At 39.8% G+C, this 16,327-nt stretch overlaps 1 protein-coding gene across 12 annotated transcripts in view; it reads left to right on the top strand.

Annotated features, from left to right (window-relative positions):
- The window catches only part of EEFSEC (eukaryotic elongation factor, selenocysteine-tRNA specific), a 163,727-nt gene that overhangs the window by 133,473 nt on the left and 13,927 nt on the right, over positions 1 to 16,327 (top strand). Inside the window, exon 7 of one of the 12 annotated variants that reach the window (XM_083795364.1) lies at positions 13,139 to 13,370. The exons of the other annotated variants lie outside the window; for them this stretch is intronic. The gene's annotated coding sequence lies outside the window, so the exon portion shown is untranslated. Of the gene's footprint in view, positions 1 to 13,138; positions 13,371 to 16,327 lie in introns of those variants that run through there. 12 annotated transcript variants of the gene reach the window in all.

Here is a 16,327-nt window from a genome sequence, read left to right as displayed (position 1 = left end):
TGGATGTGTTAGGCTAGGGACTGTTTGTCTGTATAATCCTAAAGTATCGACTCATCAGGATTGGTATTATAATATGAATGCAGTGTGAAGAATATACGTTTGTTTTTCTGATTGCTATAAATTATCTTTTCAAGCGAGCATAATGGTAACATGGGCTATGCCAAGTGGTGTGTGCCAGGTAGCACTACTAGCACGAGAGAAAGAAGACGTTTTCAAGGACTGAAAATGTGCTAAAGAATGAAAGTTCCTGCTGACAGAAGCAGGCTGTATATCATGAACTGGGGATTTTCTTTTCATGGCTCATTACAATTGACTGTTCTCACAAGTACCTCCTGAGAAGATGTACAGAGATTGTAGTCCCTGTGGAGTTTGTGTGGAAACTGATGCCTGGTTCCCTGGTCCCTGACTATTTTCCATGGTTTTTCTTGATGTTTTCCTTGTTATGCTCTAAGTAAATATTTTGAGGACGCAATGTAATTGGTTTTAGTTGTGTGGTGTTTTTTTCTTTTTCTGTCTTGGAAGTTGCGCACGTTCAGAGCAGGATTGAAGTTTTGCTTGATGGAAAGAAAGGTATTAACAACTGTTACTCCAGGACTGTTCAGAGAGACAAAAGTTTATAAATCAAGCAAAACAAAAAAACACAAACCAGCCCCCCACCAGAAAGGCAAGAAGTGCATTTCTTTTCCGATTGTCAACAAAGTCACATTAATTAAATAAGGCGTTTCTAAGGGGTGTGCATAAGGGGACGCTGCCTTTATGGCAAAGACCGATTTTTAAATAGACTCAGCTCTTCTCAGCTGTGCTTTCTGTCCTTCAGCACACGTATTCCACGCTCTGGATCTTGGCTGGTTGCACTTCTGAGACAGAAAACAGAGTTATGAGACCTGTTTTTGAACAAGACATTGAGTGACCACAGTACGCCAGTGCAGCGTTACTGTGAAAGGGAAGTTTTTTGGAGTGTTTTAGTTGTGTCTTTGGATTTTGCATGGGTAAAGCTGTTGTACAGATGGTGCATTTGCAAAGGCTGATGGAGAAGATGCAGCATGGCCTTGGAAAAACTAAACTCCTTCAGTAAATTATTGGTGTTTTTATTTGTTACTTTAAGTGAAACTTAAGCTTGGGTTTAATGACTCAGCCTGTCTTTGTGATTCTCTTTTCCTTTAAAAAAAAATGGAATATTTTAGGAACCTTTTCCATTGACTCAGCCATGACGAAGGCCAGATAGAAATATGTTTTTGGAGAGAATACTAAGATATTTATAACTTTTAATGCTTGCCAGTTCATTCCTTTGAAAAATCAAATGAATTTCTCACACCTGTGAAAATAGAATACCTTGACTATTTCTGTTCACTTGATCATTATGAATTTCACTAGGACTTGCTCTTAAATATATGATTAGGTTTCAGAGTAAACATGCAGGAACAAGAGCAAGAGTGATTCTCATTTAGAACTTGTTTCTTAAAAGTTCAGGGGGAAAAATCCATTTTATTTGACATTTGGAAAAAATTTTCAGGTAGATTAACAACAGATTTTAAGTGTCTTTAATAAAGCTCAAAAATCTTAAATAATATTGGTATTCATAAGGAGTTTATGCTATAGACTTTTCTGTTTTGCAAATGAATTTGGTTGAATAACTTTCTCTAATTTTCATGAGGAAAGGAGGAATGTGTAACATACACAAATGATGACTTTTAGGATGTGGGTAAGGAGACAAATTTGTAAGCTTGTGCGGGGAAGGGTCTGCGTTCAGAATCTGAAATTTCCTGGTTTTGCTTGCTGATGGTTGGGAATCTCCTGTTCGAGACGTGTTTGACTCTGTACTTTAAGCTTTTATTCATATATTATGTAGTTGTGATTTTGATTTCAGGACACACATACATATGGATTACACATATAGTAAGTGGAAGCATGTTACGTATTCCCTACTACGCTCACTGAAAGAGGTAGTTAAAAGCGCTTTGAAATGGAAAAGGAGAAGATCAACTGTAAGCAAATTGAAGTAGGGTATTTCAGTCCACCCCTGTTGATTATTTCTAATTGAAATTGTCTGAGCCAGTCTTAATACAATTTAGTTATCGCCAGCCAGAAGGATTTTATTTATGGAACGGGGCCTGTTGGAACTTCCTCCGACCCCGGCGAAGCTGTGAACGGGAGAGGGCTGATCAAGCAGGCATGCCTGGCTAGCGTATGCATTTCTTTAATAAGGCAGGGATTGATGTCTTTTGCAGTTCAGGGGTTAGGTAAACAGCAGTCCCTCAGTTCAAGGCTCTCCATGTTCGGTTGTTTGTTTATACGGATCTCAGAAGGTTAGGTTAGCCTTCTTGATATCTCAGGGGAGCTTTCTTGACCATGGTATAACCTCATCTGCTCCAGAGTTGTGCAGGAGGTGTTGCATCCCTTTTTAGGAAAGGTATGGGCTGAATGGAGCATCTGTAACTGGTACCTGGTCTCTGGGAAAGGTGGATGTAATCAGAAGGGATGGAACACTGTGAGTCTGTCTTCGGTGATTCATAAATACTTTGCACATGTAGTATATGTAACTAATTAATGTGCTTACAGACTCAGACTTGACATTTGCACACAGAGATGAGCGGTATGTGTAACTCAGGTTCTTACTGAATTGCAGTTTTGAAAATCAGTACATAACTAATTTCACCAGAACTTTGAGGTGAATTCTAACTAATTTGTGCCACTTTTGACTTGGCAGTGATAATCCATTAAATCAAATAGGATAAATCCTGAATAAATAATTAGCCATGTTGTTATTTTTTATTTAAAAATTAGTGATTATTACAGGTTGAACAATGCTGTGAGTTAGTGTTTGTCTCATGGAGTTAATTTCAGTGGCTATTGCATCTCAGCCTTCCTCTTCCACAGACACTGGTGATGGCTGTAGGAGAGAACAGAACAGTGCAAATTGATCTGGGTTCTGATGTGTAGAGCTGTCCTGGAATTTGAGAATGACTTTGCTCAGGGTCAGAGGTATGCTTTATCATGTATGTGACTGGCTGCTTTTAAAATGTGACATGTTACAGAATTGTCTTAAATCCCTGAATTCGTTGAATTGTTTTTGCTGATTTGGTGTCTGGCAATTTGTACTTCATTTTTCTGCAGCGTTTCCAGTCTGTAGCCATGAAGGACTCAAATGGAAGCTAATAAACTAGCCTCACTGCTTTTGAATGATTCTTGCATACAGATTGGGGAAACTGAGGCACAAACGTGTGCTGTGAGTTGCCACTGAATGTTTCTGAGATTTGTACTGGCCATTCCCATCTTGTAATCCCCAGAGTCGTGCCGGTTGACCTGCACTGTCACCTTTCTTGGGAGAGGTTTGTACCAGTCCTAGAGCTTCTCGGGAAACTTGAACTTTGTCCAGTGATCTCAAATAGGAAGGCACTACTAAAGGAAGGCACTACTAAAGTATCCTGTCATGTAAAAATCCATATGGGTGGCATTCTGGCTCAAAGGTGATGTGTTTAGAGTGGGAACGGGAGGCCATTTCCACACTGGCTGAGGTTTTCAAAGTGCCAAAATATGAATGTCTTGTCACTTTTAAATAATGTGTGGGGTCTGACTTAAACGTTGGGTTTCGTATTTAATCAGTATTAATATGATAACAGGAATGTGACAACTGAAGCGAACACAAAGAGATTATCTTCTTGGCCAAATGCATCCATTAGCTAGGAAATATAGGTTTCTATTAAATGAAGCAGACAGATGGGCGATTGGAGGTGACTGAGAACAGGAGGGGGTGGGGGCTAAGAGGTGAAAGTTGAGGTTTAGAAAATCTCTATAAAAATAAAAACAAACCATCCGTCTTGAGGGTTGGCGTTTTACCCTCCCGTTGCACTTTAGGGATGGTGCTCCGATTCCTATCGAGAACATTATGCTGAAACTTAATCTAACAGAGCACTTACTCCTGCCAAACTCTGGCTCAGCGACTGCTCCGCTCCCCCAGAAAGCAGTGGCCAGCAAGGCTTCAAGTACAGGACGGTGCTGTGCCATCATGAGGAAAACTGCTGCTTTGTCATCCCAGCGGAAGGCAGATTGCATCTTCTTGGTCTGGTCTTTTTTTTTTTTTCCTTTTTGGTAGAGTAGTAATTTGGGAAAACAAAATTGTGTTACAGTATTTCAAAGCAGTTGTAAAGTAAATTGTGTCTGTGTGCATATATGGATGTGTATGTTATGTATATGAATCCCCATCTAATAACTGTTGCAACAATGTTTATAACCGATGTTTGAAACCCAGATGATAATACTATAAATAATTTTAGATAATGCAGATAACAAAAAGCATAATTAAAAGAATTTTACAAGATGGGCAGTTCACTAAGATGGATGGAGTTACACAATACATAAAAATCTAATGTAATGCAAACATGACACTGGTGACAGGAAACATCTGTCTTGCCAACCATCCCCTGGACTGTCCACAGCCACATGTCTCCACCGCCAGCCCAGGGTTGCGTGTGCTCCATTGCCTACGTGAACGTTAGACCTCCGCCTTCAGGGTGGCTGGCTCTGTTCTGCCACAAGGTTGGCATGATTTTGTTTGGTTGGTTTATTTTTGTTTGCTTTTTTTTGGTTTTGTTTTTGTTTCAAGCCTGCATACATTTTACTTGAGAAAGAAATGAAAGGATACGTTTAGGATGTCTGTGCCTAAGAAACATAGAATAACTGGAGAAATTGAAGTTGATTTTTCTGGAAGTTGTTACTAATAAAAGGACCTGGTTATCATGGAAGCAATTTTGAATGTGTGTGGTGAGGTTTTGTCTGGCTGGAAACAGCCTTTCGTTGGTCACTGGCTCTTATCTTGCATCCTATTTTGATTTAGCTGCCTATGATCAGTCTCCCTTGGATTTTTGAGGAAGATGCCAAGCTGCTTCTGGCCTAGCTTTGTGCAGGATTTTAGATTTGGTGATGGTGAGGAGATAGGAAAGGAAAAAATGTGTGGCAGGAGGGAGAAACAGCATTCCTCTTCTGTCTGGAATTGCCAGGCTTCACGCAGAGTTTAACAAATGAATTATGTTCTTAAACAAATTCAGTGTCTTTATCTGCATTACCTCAGCTTAATTTTTTTCCTTCTTCAGCGTACAGTCTAAGCATTAACAAACAGTGGGATGCGTGGAAGTCCAAAGTGCTCTTTCCTTGTTCCTTCACCTTTGTCCTGCTGACCATCTCCCTAGGGCCACCTGAGGGGTGCAAGCCGTCTGTTCTTACCACCTCTGGACACCCAGGTGTGCTTAGAAATGCTAGTTTTAAAAGCAGATTTCCTTCATATTTCCCCATGTCCCTTATTTATGTATACCAACTTCCCCCGCCACTTCCCCAGCAGGTGATAGTTAGAGGGGAGGAGAAAAAGGTCTCTGAGAGAACCAGGAGACGGCTCCCAGAGAATCCCACTCCCTGCTGAGGCGGAGGCCGTGGCAGGGCCCCGCTCCCCGTGCCGGAGGCAGCGAGGCCTGGAGGCCTGCGTGCCCCGCGAGCCTCTCTGAGGGGGCGTGGGAGGCCCAGGGCCATTTTTCAGGCTGCCCTGTCATCCCTGCTCGGGAACCTGACACACGGGCCCGCTTTCTTGCATGTGTTGTTTTTTAGGAGGGAGGGAGGTGACTGAGCGGCTAGCCCCTTGACAGGGCAGTTTTAAAACATTCATAAAACTTTTATTGGGCTGCCACCCTTCCAGATAAATATTTTCTGAGTTTATGGGCTTATTTTAAGGATTGAAGCTTAATAGCAGCTTTGTAGCCCTATCCGTCTCCAAAATAGCCTTTTGGCAAACCATCTCAGAAGGCTGCCATGCTTTTCTAGGTCTTTGGAGTTTCTTCATCGCTACATTATTGCCCTTTTGCCTCCTTCCAGCTCTGTATAACTAAATGGGACCAACTGTTAAATGAGTCTTTTCCCTTCCCCCAGCCATGCACAGAGCTGAAAGCTGATCTGGTGCACCGTTTGGTCATTGTGAAAGGAGAGAGATTGCAGTAGTTATAATTTTATTTCCTTTATTAAATTGGGTTCGTTAGACCTGTTTTATTCCTGTCTTAATTACCAATCTTTCCTTAATGCGCCATGTGATTTTGAGATGGTATGGGCTGGTGGCATTTCAGACATGTGCTGGCACTTTTCAGGCAGTTTCTCAATGTGCTTCCACAATTATAAAAGCTTTACAGTGCGTCTCTGCATTCAGTGGTGAAACCAGTGGGCTTGCAGCCAAGGTTATACAAAGGAATGCTGTATGTAGTGCTCAGAGGAAGATGGAGCTGCAATTTGAACATCCGTGCTTTTTGATTTCACTGCTTTGTGTCCAAAGAGGTTTCATGAATTTCAGTGTGGGCTTATGTTAAATACTGACCCACGACTGTGTGTGTGCATTTTGGCTGCTCTTGGGAGAGCTATGTATGATCCTCATATTTTCCAGATACTGAAAAGTGGTTTTGTTGTTTTTTTTTTTTGTTTAGCACCTGCCACAGTGTTCTATGTTCCTGGCTCTTTTCATCCCAGTGCAGTTGCTCGTTTCCCCTGTTTTCTTACCAGGCATGCTTATAATACCTAGAAGGAAAGCGTAGTGTGTTTTTTATTTGCCCAGCTGTGCATTATGAGATTGCTTTTGACCACTCATTTCCCAAACAGCAGACTTCTGTCATACAGGTTTGTACACGGCAACTTTTGTCTTACCCAGGTTTTTCAGGGGCTGAGGCTCTTTCTGAGCAGTGCACAGTGCAGGAACGACTTTCCCAATATGTGTGAGTGCTGGCCTCATGGATATACTCGGAAGAAAATATGGTAGGAAATAAAGGTTGGCTTTGGAGATTCTTGGAAAGAGTAAACTGTAGAACTGACTAAGATGAAACAGATCTTCACTAAAACATAAGAGAGTAGAATAAGCTAACTCCTTTAACAGGGTCACTTGGTCCTAACAGATTTTAAAAACAACCAACCCTGTTTTTCTTTATTTTGGGTGAGGTTCACAAGTCTTTCATAGTCTGGGAACTCCCTTTTCCAGACCAGTCACAGTTCAGCAATACATATGCTGGTTTGTTTTTATTCCTAAAAATAGAAATATCTATTTTGGTACAAAACAATGCCCTGAGACTTTTGTTTCTCAATTTCCATGACTTCTGTCATTTTTGTTAGCATGTTTGGGGCTTGTGCTAAAAACGGAGCTGACATAATCATCATGACTCTCTAGACATTTAGATCCTCACTCCTCATAACCATCTTATTTTTTGTTTAGATGAGGAAAGGAATTCTGTGGGACTTCTTCTGCAAATGTTATATTGATTTAGAAAAACAAACAATGGGGGTGGCAAAACTGGTAATTCTAAGCTGTTTGAATTCATTCTTACATTGATGCTTAAATAACTTACCAAGGTCTGTGACTATTCCAGTACAAGGCAAAGAGGATGAGGCATGGCTTTTTGCAGAAGACTGGCAAGCTCTGGAATTGCATTTAGAGTTCTTGTTTGGCATGATTCTGGGCAGAGCTGGACACGTTGAAATTTTGTATTTTCATATGTGAATTTTATTACTCTATTCATTATGAAACGGTTGCTATCCATTATATTAATATTTACAAGTTCTTTTTCCAGATATTTTATAGTGCTCATCTTCCTGCTAGTGCCTGAATGTTTCACAAGCAGATGAAGTTTATCCTCTCCTTTTTACCCCAGTGAAGGAAGATATTACCTGTGTTCCAAGGAAGTGGAGCAGAGATAGATTAAGTAAAGTTGCCAGCGGGTTTATTGCAGTGCAGTGAAGAGCAATGTGGTGTTCTGTTTCACCACTGGTACAAGCTAAGCTCCTGGAGCTTTTGCAGTTGGTTTGATTGTAGGTTAGTTATCAGGTCAGCCAGTTAGATGATGGGCCTGTTGTCATTGACTGTTGATAAATAGTTTGTCACAGTAGTGTGTTTTGATCCACTGCATTTAATGTTGGTTGGGGATTAATCTTCAGAAGAAAACTGGTGGTCACATAATTTGTAAGACTTGGGAAATAGTCTGATAGTGTAACTGGAAATGGACTTTCAGGAAATGTTCTGTAATATATTGAGATGTTCTCCAGATGACCTAATTCTCCTTAGTTTCTGGCAACTCCCAATTGTAGGGGTGTGGAAAGATCAAAGTTTTAGTAAACTTAGATTTTCTTTTCACTCTTTCTGGTACCTTCTAAGCATGATGTCACAGGACTTTTCCTATTTCAAAGAACTTGATACACATCAGTGTTCTTGCCACAGCAAGGTAACACAGTTGGCAAAGTTCCACGAGCTATTCTTCATTGCCATTAGTGAGGTTTAGTCTTTGGCTGTATAAAGTAGGAGTATCTTATAGGATTGTACTAAGGAAGATGTTCTGTAGAATGTCCTATCATTAATATGTCTATGCATAGCTTGTGCTTGCTTTTCAAGTATCCTGACTTGCATACTGTCCTGCACTGTATGCTGCCTCCATTTCTCAGGTGCTTCCTAACAGTAGAGCTTGCTCCAGCCATCAGAGGTGCTGTAAAGGTCCACAGCTTCATGGCAGCAAGGTGTAATGCTGAGGGCCTTTCAGCTCTGATCTGGCTGCTTCATCACTTGCTCCTGCTGTGCTGCAAGTGAAGGTTGTGTGGAGATAGTTGGCTTTGGTTTTGTCGTTTTTGGTTAAAAGCCTAAAAGATCGATTCTAACATTTAATGCAATGGAAGTGGCAGTGGTTGGCTCATGTCTCAGGTCATTTTATATTGATACTTCTTCCAAAACTAGACATAATAAGAATGTGGCTACATAAATTGGTTCTAGACATTACTCTTATTTTTTTTGAAAATATGAAGAATTTAGCGTTGTTTTTTAACCAACGACCTTGCAAGAACCACAGTCTAGTAAAGTTGAGAGACGTTTCTGATTCTCTTTGAACTCATCTGTTTTCTTTCATTGTGGTTTAAATTTGGCATTGATCGTAAGTTAGTGCTGAAGGTAAGTTACATGCTTGACTCTTGATGGTGTACGGATGGATTAAGCACTGTGGTTCTGATGGGAAAACTTGAACTGCAGACATGAATTCATACTCTGAGAGCAGAGAACTTTTTGAAACAATGAACAAATAAGGCTCTAGGGGAGAAAATACACTTCTCGAGTTTTGTTGTAAAATAATTAGCCTTCTGTGGTAGGCATGGAGGCTGTAGAAAACGGACAGGAGTTGCTTAGTTGCCTGCGATTTGACTTAGTTTATGACCTTGAGTAATGTGCCTGTTCAACAGCACTTAACAAAAGCATATTTGATGAAACATTAAACTCATGAATTACATCTCCAAGAGAAGTCTTTTTTTGCAAATTTGAAAAATTGAAAATAAATCATGATCTTCAGACCTCAGTGGAGTTGTTTAAACATGAAATTAAAAGGAACAGGCTGTTTCATCAACAATGCTGCTTTGTAAACTTAATATATAGCTGTTTTTACATAAAAAGGGCTGTATATTTCAAGGCATTGTATAAAGGATTGTAGTTTTCTTAATCTCATAAGTGGGGAAACTGAGACAGATGGAATAATACTGTGAACTAAGTCAAACAAAACTTGCTAGGCCTGTGTTTCTTAATTCCCAACCCAAGCATCTATCCCTTAGGCTATAATATCCCAAGAGCAATTTGTCTTTCAGTTTTTGGGCATCAGTAAGGCAGTATTTGTTCTTCAGTTTTCATTGAAATAAGCAACAGTTACTAGTTCAATTGTATTCTCATTTCAATCATTGAATGTCTAGTGTCCCTCCAGACTTATACATAAAAACAAGTAGGATCCAGTTTACTTATGAGAGAATAAATGTGCTGTCCATGCCACGCGCAGCAGCAAGCGGTGGCATCCCTTGTATAGAGCTGTCAGCCCCAGGGCTATGTGCAGCGCTGGAGAGCCGCCTCTTCCCTCATTGTCCCTTTCTTGCTCAATGAACTTTATTTCATTTCTCTGCTTTGGTAAAACATTAAAATCGTGATTTTTTTTGTTTAAAAAAGTAATTGTTACTCTATGCTAAAACTATAATAATTCACAAGCATTTCTTTTGCACTAGATGTGACTACTGTATAACAAGAGAAGTACAATTTTTGTCATCTTGGTTTTTGCCATTATTTTTCACCTTTGGGGGAATCAGATATGAAGTTAATGCAATGGATAAAACATTTTTGTTGAAAACCGGAAATTTCCCTGGAAAGCTGTACAGGTTTTTGGGTCGTAAGAAAGTCTGACATGCACAATGGCTCTGATCATTAACTTTTCACTTTTTGTCCCTGGGACTTTTGAAGAGAGACTTGCATTTTTTTGGCATTGGTCAAGTAGTCTGGTCTTCATAGACTTGCTGTCTGTAGTGTCTTTGTGCTAAGTGTTCCCCCTGGGGCACCTTCTTATGTTTTAATTTGCAGTTTCAGTTGCTGATGTATGGGCTCTTCTGTTAAGTAACTTTTATTTTCTGTGTCATTATGCCTACAGACTTTATTTGATTTGTGTTGCACACCAAGTGTTTTTTCCGTGTTGTATTTGGAGCTGGTTTGTCATAGAGAGTTACTGTTGTGTAATTCTGACTGAAAATTACAACTTTATCAACAAACACAAAGTGCTTGTTTCGTTTTAAAATCTATTTTCCCCTCATGAACTATTTATCCATTGTGTGTGGTGTTTTTATCTTTTAAATAAAACAAACCACTACTTCATACATGCTGCACATTACGAATTATTAGAGATTCAGTGGTATGTAGAGCACTTACTGCTATCAACACAAGTGAAGAGCTTCTGTAAACAATTGATTCAAGATTTCAGAATAACGCAAGTGCAGAGAAAACTATTGCTCTCAATTATACTGTCACATTTTCATGGATTAATGAGTTGCTGTTTGTTATCTCATTGATAGTCAGTATCTGAATGCTCAAACCTCATCACAAATGAACTATATGTTCGTAATCTCAGATCTCTCTTAAAATCCCAGTGAATTCTGTTGTGCATATGATGTGCTGAGGAGTGTATTCAGTTACCGAAGCTCAGCTGTTATGCACTAACTTGCTTCTGTGGCTGAGCTCTGAAATGACAAATGGCTGAAAAATATATCCTTTGTGGCAAGATCAGGGATTTCTGCCTCCAATTGTAGAGTGCTTTAGAGCAACTCAAGAAAATATTCAGATGACACCTGGAGAATGCTTTAAAACTTCTGACATCTGACTATTCTACCAGTCTTTGACTGTACCTTTGTCACTAATACTAACAAACTTAGTGTTTTCAGACTTTTATAGATTCCCTGTGCTTTCTAGTTTCCCAGCCTCTCTTACTTCAACCCAGCTTCACTTACATCTTTAGTTCGGAGTGGCTGTGATGTACAACGATATGAAGATAATTCTTGGGCTATTGTATCCATTAGTCAGGTGTACCTGTGGCAGGCATGTAAGTGTTGTTAATCTGGTTGGGCTTGCAAATTTGGTTGTTGTATTTTCTATGAAGCATGTTGAAACTAAGTAGGTAGTATTGCATTAGCAAATTCTTTTATTAATGTATTCTTTTGAAAATAAGCCAATCAATTCCGGAACCCTACTGAATTTTAAAATGCAAGTTGTCCTTGTTTGGCTTGGTAAGGTTGAATGCTCCTTCAGTGCAATGAATCCAATGTATGCTAGATAATGTTATGATATTTAAAAATATGTAATGTGCTTTGCGTGCAAAACCGTACACATCAGCACTCGCACACTGTGTATATTGTGGCTGCACATCTTCAGCTTGTGTGGTATGATGTACACACTTGCACACGCCCACACACTAAACCTTTGCAGGTCAAAAAGTGAGGATAAACTTTTGAACTCAGCTGCTTCCAAATTAAGTACATGTGCAGGGACCACCAGAGCTGGGGTTACCGTATTCCAGAAAAGTGCCGGACACTGACACCCACATATTGTACTGCAGGAGACTTCTTGTTCTTCCTTTAGAGCCTGAAGGATGATGCCGTGAAAACACTCTGTCCTCTTTGCCCTTTCCTTGTCACCAGAAAGGACAGGCAGCAGTTTGGTGACTTCTCCCTTCGTTATGGAAATGGGACTGATACAGTAATCAGGATGCTACATATGGAGCTTTTTAAATTACTGCTCTTCAGTCTTTTGTTAGCCTTCATTATTCCTGAAGATTTTTTTTTCCAAGTCACAAAAATGACATTTTTAATATGCAGAATTAAAAAAAGGCAATATGAAGAATACGTTTTTGTCAATAAGCTTTTACCTTTTAAACCAGTTATCTAAGTTTCTGCTCTGGGTATTTTAATTGAAGATTAACTACTGTTAAAGAGTATACAAATTTAGGTAGTATATATTTGGAGTAGTAAAATAGGACTGAATAAAAGGTGGGAATAGAGTGGTCTGTCCATTATAATTTTAGATTGCAGAGCACAAACTAACTTTCATTAGAAGTCAGCACAGCCGAGTGCGAGGTTCTTCTAATGTTATGGCAATTTTTTATTTTTTTATTTTTTGTTCTGATGACATTAACTAAAAGTATACATTGGAGCTGCAAGTTGAGCAGGTCTCATTTGGATATTTCTAATCTCTGATGTCTTTTTTAGTGAAACGCTGTTAGCAGGTCTAAGATGATGCATGTATATGTGAAACATAATCCTAAAAGTATAGTTGCTCTATGCTTACCACTTGCTGCAGAAATGATATTAGTGTGCTTTTTGCTCAGTTTTTTTTTTTGCCCAATACAGGAAATAAGGCTGATTCACTCCTGTTTGCAAACTGAAGATTTTATTGCACATAGAGCAGAACGTGGGTACCACACTGGTTGTCTTAAATATGTTCGTTTAAGACATGAGGGCTGATTTTTTTTTTTTATTATTCTTGAGATGGAGTTAAGATGCTGCCTTGATTCTAACCGCTTTCATGAGTCTTAGGCAAGGTATCCACTTTCCTTCCAAGAGTCAGACTTGTCTTCCCCTGGGTCTCCCATACAGTATTTCTTCAGAGGGAAAAAGGACAATTGTCCTGAGGAAAATCTTGCTAAGACATATGGTTTAAACCTATTTGGAAGGGAATGCATCTGTTTTATTTTGTAAAGATTCAGCTTTTCGCTTAAGCTTTTCCTTTCATCACAGAATTTTTAACCAGAGCTTGAATTTTAGCAGTTTAAGTATTAATGTAAACTTACTGTAGATCTGTAGCCATGATGAACTGCATGTAAAACACACATTCTCATATTGTCAATATGCAGGATGAGGAAATGCTGCTGCTGCTTCTGTTTTCATCTGTGAAAGCTGAACTAGCCCAACAAAGCGTGTGCACAGGGATTGACATGTTAACCCTCACGGAGATGTGCTTCCTCGTGGGACCGCTTCCTTGGGCATTACCTGAGGTAGCACTACCGCTCAGGTGCTGGTGTCTGCAGGGAATGTAGGTCTTTAAAAGGAGAATGTGACTTAATGTTGTAGTGCACTGTAGAGTTCCTTGTCCTCCAAAATCTATTGATAAGGAAGGAACCTGAGTAAGGTAGGACCTCAGGCTTGGTGTAATGTGCTATAGTAGTTCCTATGCTGCTAGTGTTTTGTGAAGGCAAAACGATTATCTCATCAGGCTGTGTCCTTTATCCATGTGACTTTCCCAGTCTTTCCCTTTTCTTTTTCTTTTTGTTTGTTCTTGTTGTTTTCCTCCTCCTCATGAGGAGGGAGAGTCTAAACCACAGATTTGCCATGATTGTGCTGCAAAATCAGTAACAGCTGTTGGAATTGTAAATGGCTTCTTGGTTGCAGTCACAGAACCTGCAGTTGATCAGCTCTGCCCTGAACAATAAGTGGAGACATCAGGACCACTGAGGCTAACTAGAGAGTAAGGGAGGATGGAATTAAAACCCTGAGGCAGGGGTCTAAACAGAGAACACAGTCACAGACGGGTATTCGAAGGGACACTGTTTCCTTTTGTTGGATGTCTTTGTAGATGTTGCGAAGTGCAGAGTTGACTGGAGCAGTATCATGATGTGAGCGAGGGGAGCTAGTTGGAAAATGGAGAATAAATTTCAGATAAAATGTGATTTGAATGTGAATGTTTTATTTCCTCTCTGTTCCCCTTCAAGAAGTCCGATATTCTAGCAACTCTTTGTCAGGGCAAGCAGGCGAAAGATATTCCATACTTTGGTAGGGTCATTTGCAGGTTATTTAGGTTGATAGGCTAAACTACATTCCTGTGTTGTCTTTGAGTAGGTTAGGATATCACAAATGTTAATATGTTAGCACAAGGAAAATGTTTAACAGCTATTTGTGAAGAATAATAAATCTTGAAATGTGGGAAGTCCTGTTCCTGAAATGGACTGTACTGGAACCCAAACGTAATGAAATCAGCAGTCATCACACAAGATGCTGCCTTTGTGGTTTTGGTAATGGGGCTAATTTATTTTTAACTTGTTTGTGTGTTTTGGCTGGTTATGTTACGTCTTTTATAATCTAATTTTCCTCTCCTTCAGTGCTGCCTTTTACTGTGCTCCCTGGAAACACTAATTTTAGGGGGAGGAGTGGGTGTGGGTTTTGCAATGCAAGTCAAGACAAGTTGGGGATTTTGGAAATGTGCAGTGACTCTTCAGATAGGAGGTCAATATTCCGTAGGGCTGACCTGACTGTCACTAACACCCTTGAAATACTATAGTTGTGAACCTTTTTCCCCTCTCACTGCTGGATTTGGATCCGGGCACTGAAGCAGGTTGGCACTGGTAGTGGAAGTCTTCAAAGTTAAGCTTCTGGAACTTGTTCTCTTCCAGCCAGTCACCTGGCATTAGTACGCTTGTTACTGCTTTCTGCTTCTGAGCCTTGTGAATTGCCTACATCTTACTCCCAAACATCTGAGGCTGGAAATCTCAGAAAGAAGAGGGGAGTCTTTTGAGGGGATGGCTCAGGAAAGCTAATCTGCTTCAAGCTTAAAATCAACTTCCCGTGGACTTGGACAGAAGGTGTACCTGCATTTTCTGATATTTTACTTGACTAGCTTTTAGAACAGCCTGTGCCCCGGGAAGAGTGTGATGAGGAAGGAAACCCAGCCCTTGGGTGCTTGCCTAGAAAAATGGAAGTATCGCTGTGGCATGGATAGATGTATTAAGTTCTTTGTATGTGCTCAGTCTGTCACTGTCTCGTTGGTACTGCACCTTGGGCAATCTTGATTAAAGTCTTAGTATGTCTGCCCCTTTGTAAATGTATCACCATATGGCTGCATTAGTCTTTGCTGTTTATTTGGAGCCCAAGTATTGTAAAATAGCTATTAGAAAACATCAACTTTGGATTCAAAGGTTTATTTCCAGGCTTTGTGATTTATGGAGAAAAAGCATTAAAATGCTGAACTGAAAGTCTTGATTTTGAAGAGGTAAATATGAATAATAATTATGCTTTTAAAAAAAATACCCATTTTAAAAGTATGAATTTGGAGGGCGGAGTGACTTCTAACATTTTTAAGATTTTCTGTTAGCTGCTTCAGCATCATTAGAGTTCCTGTTCTACAAATCTTTTCCACCTGTCCTAATTTCCAGCATCTTTGGCTGATTCATTTGTGTAAGAACACTTTAAAATAGTAGTAGTTAAATAACACAAAGAGAATCAGTTAAGGCTTTGGTGCTCAACCAGCGTGTTCTGAATAGGGAGAAGCATAGTGTCTTAATTAGAACAAATGCAACAGACGTAGTTACTGCAAAGTGTTTTTCACTGCTAGAAGCTTTGTGGGTAACTAAGAAATGTATAGACTTGAGTTTTCTATTTCTTAAATAAAAAACAGATACATGTCTTCATCCTTTGCTGGCTTGTTGACTCAATTTACTTGGGTGGAATCTTTCAACATTTAAAACAAATTAAAATTCATGAATCATTTCTGCTTAAAGGCACAAACTTTCATAGATACAACAGTTAAGGCTTCTAACTAGTTGCATACTGCTTTGCACATGCAAATTACGTGCTTGCTTACAAAAATGCAGAGGAAAGTTTTTAAGTGGAATACAGTAGGCATTACTGGATAAAAGGTTAATATTGTGCTTCAATTCTTTTCCATTTTAGCATTGCTTTGTCTCTCAGCACCGTTTGCTGCAAAATCAGGGATTTGCTGTAGGACAGATGTGAAGACGACACAGTACCGTGGTAGAGGGTGACGACGCACAGCTTTCTGCTTTATGAAGCTATTCTGGGCTGCCTTGGATGGTCTGCAGTTTCTCAGTACTTGTTGGGAAAGCTCCCTCAGTTTCGTTGTAGTGATCCATATACGCTCTTAAGCTGTGTTAGTTAGGTTGTGATGCTTCTGTGCTTGTATGGTGTGACCCTGTTCAGGAGGGGGAGGTGTCATTTCACCCGGGGTGCACTCAGATTAAGATCGGCATTGTTT

Source organism: Anser anser (assembly GCF_964211835.1).
Source record: "Anser anser genome assembly, chromosome: 12".
Classification (NCBI taxonomy): Eukaryota; Metazoa; Chordata; class Aves; order Anseriformes; family Anatidae; genus Anser; species Anser anser.
The sequence above is the reverse complement of the archived record's forward strand: the minus strand, read 5'-3'. Positions and strand labels throughout refer to the sequence as shown.